Consider the following 4429-nt stretch of genomic DNA (forward strand, 5'->3'; position numbering starts at 1 on the left):
TCTGCGTTTCTTGGGATAAGTCATCCCGATGGCATCTTGTTCCTGCAGGGTTCTCTGAGCCTGGCCAGCTCACCTTCCGTCTCACCTCGGTCATCTCATTCCGAGTTCTCTGGACCCTCAGGGTCATTCTTCTTGCCCAGAGTTTTCTGTCCCTGTTGCGTCCCCTCGTTTGTCCTGTGCTGTGTCACGGGTGTTGGTGTGTGTTTGGCCCGGAGCTGCTCTGCCTTGCTGCTCAGTCTGGGTGTAGGGGTACGAGGGTAATAGTCCTGGGGGCTTGAAATTTGTGATGTGGGGTGTGGTTAGACTGTAGAGGGTATTCCTAGATTGCCACAAGATGTGTGGAGCTGTCAAGGTATCCTGCAGCACTCTGACTGTTGTCCTGACTTTGTTTCAGATGCGGAGAGATGAAATGTGTGGCAGAGCCCCCCATCCTGGGTGAGGGGCTCCCCTGAGAAGATCGATCGCTATTCAAGGTGAGAGTCACACATTTCACATTTATTGGCACTCCAGTGCAGGCCACCTGCGTTTACAGCTTCAAACAGGTGAGTCCCTTGGTAACCCCCCTGGGCAGCAGCTGGAGCCTGCTCCGGGCTGGGCTGCGGGAGCAAACACTTGTGGCTGACACAGCTCCACACTGAGGGTACTTGGGAAAACACCTGCCTTGTCCTGGAATTTTTTTTTTTGAGCTTTTGACAAGGTTTTAATCATCACCTTGGTAAAAATAAATGGTAAGGACTGAAAACATGAGAGGCTGGCAGGTTATACGCACGAAAGACAACTTTTTTTTTCTTAAATATTTGTGCAGCCTATATCTTAATTTTGAGACTCTTTTTTGGTCAACTTTATTGTAAAAACCCCTTATTTTCAAGTTAGCTGCTTCAATAATGAATTTGTTTTACAAATAGCCGCTAATGTCCGAAGGTTAAAGCACTAACACCAACATCCCACCTCTTTTATTTTTGCAGCAAAATTTTATCTTTACTAAACTTGAAACTTGATGTTTTTGCAGGTAGTAAGTTAAAGAAGGTGTTTATCTGCCCATCACTGATAGTCAGGGTCATGAAGAAATTGCTCTAGTGTTCTAAAATAAATGCAGATTTTTAGGCCTCTCCCATTCTCTCTGACTAGCAACATGTGAATTGATTTTTGATCTCCTTTCTGTTGGTGTCTGTGGGTTTTAAGCTGCATGGAGAAGGTGTCTGTGGACATGGCACCCAGGGAATGGTGCTGGGAAGGGCAGGATGGAAAGGAGCTGCTCAGGAATCCAGAGCAGCAGTGGAGTGGGAGCTGGTGCTGCTGCCTCAGTCACACCCTCCTGGACAGTCTGTGCAGTGATAATATTCCTACTTTCCTTCCTGAACCTGGGGTTGGAGGAGAACACGAGTCTTGGCATTGATGGAAAGGGGAACTCGAGGGAAAAACTGCTGTTTGTGTCCTTAGAGAGCAGTGGGAAGAGCCTGGAAGAAATCCTGGCTGGCTGAGGGATCCTTGTGTCCCCTCGGGAATAAATCCCTGCGTCTCCTCAGCCCTGCTGGTTTGCAGTAGCGTTTGTACACCTTTCGCTGCAGCTGTGGTTCTTAATAACTGGAAGTCCAGGGATTCTGGGCGATTCCCATAAGTTCTCCTGTTTTGTAGGAGCTGCACGGTGAGGTCAGCATTCTGAGGGAGGCCCTGGCACAGCTGGCAAGGGCAAGGAACGTGGAGCATCCCGGGGCTTCTCCCGCCCGAGTTTCTCCCGGAGCGTGCTGCGTGTCGTGCCGGATGTTTAACCCGGGTTTGGGGTGTTCTCCTGCAGTCCCAGCTCTAACTGCTGCCCCCGAGCCCCGGCCTTGCTCTGTCCCAGCACTGAACCTGGCAGGTGGGTGTGCTTTTCCAGCCCTTGAATCCCACGGGCAATCCCAGATTCCCGGAGCTCCCCGAGGCACAGCCTGGCCTCCCTCCCTGGGAGCTGCACCTCAGTCTGCCTGGACCAAGGCCATCCTGTTTGAGACTTTATTCCTGTTGCTTTTCCTCTTGCAGGTAGTTGGCGAAAAGGAGAGAGCCAGTAGGAAGTGAAGCCACTGGAAGGCCTTATCCCAGTCCAAGGTTGGATGGGAGTAACTGGACCTGTTGAATTCCCACTTCCCTTTAAATCAGAGCAGAGGAAGCAGATTTTAAACCATCATTCCATGAACTTTCACCAACTTCATGACTCTTGCAAAAGTTTTCAATGTTAGAAATTCCTGAGCTTGTTTTCCAGGCAGGCTTGGATTTGGATGTTATTCCTTCCTTTTAATTGAAGGAATAACTCTGATTTTCTCTCTGATTTTAGTAAGGGAATATTTATTTATTCCAATTTTCCATCCTAATTGGAATTTTTGTACCTTGTAGAGCACATTTCTAAGGAAATTTACCCAATTAATGTTGGTAAATCAGCAATTGTCCAGCACCATCTCCACAAAATTCTGTGATTTCCCAAGAAAACTTTGAAGTATTTATTTGCCACGATTCGTCTCTTTGTAAAGTTCAATTTACTGCATTTTTAATTACATAAATGCCATTAAAACCTGAATCCAGGCCTAGCTGCTGTTCCTTGGACACAAGGGGCTGGTTCTTTCCTACCTTGGCACATTTGGATGTTTGTCCAAAATGAGCTTCCCACTACAATAGAATTTGTTTCCAAGCAGAAGTGGGAATTGTCTAGAAAACCTTCTGTTCTGGGGGGCACTGGGTTTGTTTCCCTTATTGCTGCATAATTGAGGAAAGCCATGGCGCTTTTTTAGGCAGTGGCAGGAGGTGAGAGCTGCGTTTATTTAATTTTGTATTTTATTTTTTGTTATTTTTGTATTTTTGTGCTCTTTTGTTGTGGTTTTTCATGTTGCGTTTTGTGGTTTTTCAAAGACTTTTTCTTCAGTTTTTTAATTTTTATTTTTTTTCTTTAGCTATTTATTTACTTGTTAAAACTACTTTTCGTTTTTTATTTTAATTTTTTGTTTAAATTTTTTTTCCACTTTTTTGTTACTTTGAAATTTTTTTCTTTTGGTATTTTAATTTTATTTATTATTTTCTATAGTTTTGGTTTATTTTTTCATGTTTTCTTTGTTCCTTTTTTTTTTTCCCCATACTCTTTCTTCCCCCGGGCGCCTGGGGGTTTGGCTGTTGGCAAGAAAGATGAGAAATGACCTCGGTGCCCGCTGGACGTCGGGATGTCATAGAGAGCGCAGTTGGCAAAAGCTCTGTATTTTCTGCTCCATAAAACTCCTGAAGGGAGAAAGCTGTGACCACCGTGGTGCCCTTTTTTCCTTCCCAGCCCCGACCAGGTCTCCTCCTACCCGTGCACAGTGTTACCAGCAGCAGCCTGCTGTCCAGGCTGTCGAGGCGCATTTCAGAGGGAGCAATAAAAACAAAGTAGACGTTTTATTTTGTAACTCTCCGACCCTGCTTGTTTATTAGCAAAGAAATCCAAAACAAAGCGAACAAAAAAAGAAAACCCCCAAAATAAAATCCCCCGCAACCCACCAAAAAAACCCCATACAGATAGAGAAAATATGCCCATATTATCTAAATAAAGATTAAAACTTTACCCCTTAGAAAACCAGGCTCATTTAATTCAAATTAATTGTGTTTCTGATGTGTTAGGTTCATGAATTCATCTAGTGTAAAATATCGTTTAAAATATAAACAAACGAATTTAAAAAATAATGAAAAAGAAAAATAACAAAAAGTATAGGATATGAAAAATAATATCAATAAAAAATACACAATATATTATTACTTACTACACGTTTTATAAATATATTTAATATACATAATATAAACATCTATAATGTACATAATCATATTTAAATGAAATGTATTATTATTTATAACATTACATAATAAATAAATTATTTTATATATAACTTTCTATATTTAATATCTATAATAAATATAATAGTATAATAAACATAATACATGATGTATAATGTACATAATATAAAAGATGAATTGTAATGATGAATGTAAATATCAGAATCACAAAGATAAAAAATATTGAAATAGAGCCTGAACGAAAGGCTTTTTTGTTTCGGTCTGGTTGCTGGCAGGGTTCTCGCAGGTGTGCTCGGGGGTCTTTTGGGCCGTTTATTCCGGAGGCTGTTCGCCAGGGCATTCCTGGGCACGTTCGTTTATGGCTCCGCTCCGCGCCGCCGCGCGGCAGTGCTGCCACCCTGTGGGCAGAGAGCGGTAGTGCAGCTGTCCCGTCCCGCGCGTCCCGTCTGATCTGTGAGGCAATGCTGCCACCGCGTGGGCAAACAGCGGTAGTGCAGCTGTCCCCCGTGCCCGTCCCGCCTGATCTGTGCGGCAATGCTGCCACCGTGTGGGCAAACAGCGGTAGTGCAGCTGTCCCTCCCGCCCGTCCCGCCTGATCTGTGCGGCAATGCTGCCACCCTGTGGGCAAAGAGCGGTAGTG

The 4429-nt window shown here is 44.1% G+C and overlaps 1 long non-coding RNA gene across 1 annotated transcript; it reads left to right on the forward strand.

The window, feature by feature from the left end:
• The first annotated feature begins 385 nt into the window (after window positions 1-385).
• Window positions 386-3407, forward strand: LOC136287915 (uncharacterized). Its single transcript, XR_010720418.1, has 4 exons — window positions 386-473; window positions 1636-1858; window positions 2020-2085; window positions 3151-3407. It is a non-coding gene; the product is annotated as an uncharacterized lncRNA (long non-coding RNA).
• Window positions 3408-4429: the final 1022 nt, after the last annotated feature.

The sequence above is a fragment of the Chamaea fasciata genome, unplaced genomic scaffold (assembly GCF_029207755.1).
Source record: "Chamaea fasciata isolate MVZ Bird 193981 ecotype frontalis unplaced genomic scaffold, bChaFas1.0.hap1 SCAF_3, whole genome shotgun sequence".
Taxonomy (NCBI): domain Eukaryota; kingdom Metazoa; phylum Chordata; class Aves; order Passeriformes; family Sylviidae; genus Chamaea; species Chamaea fasciata.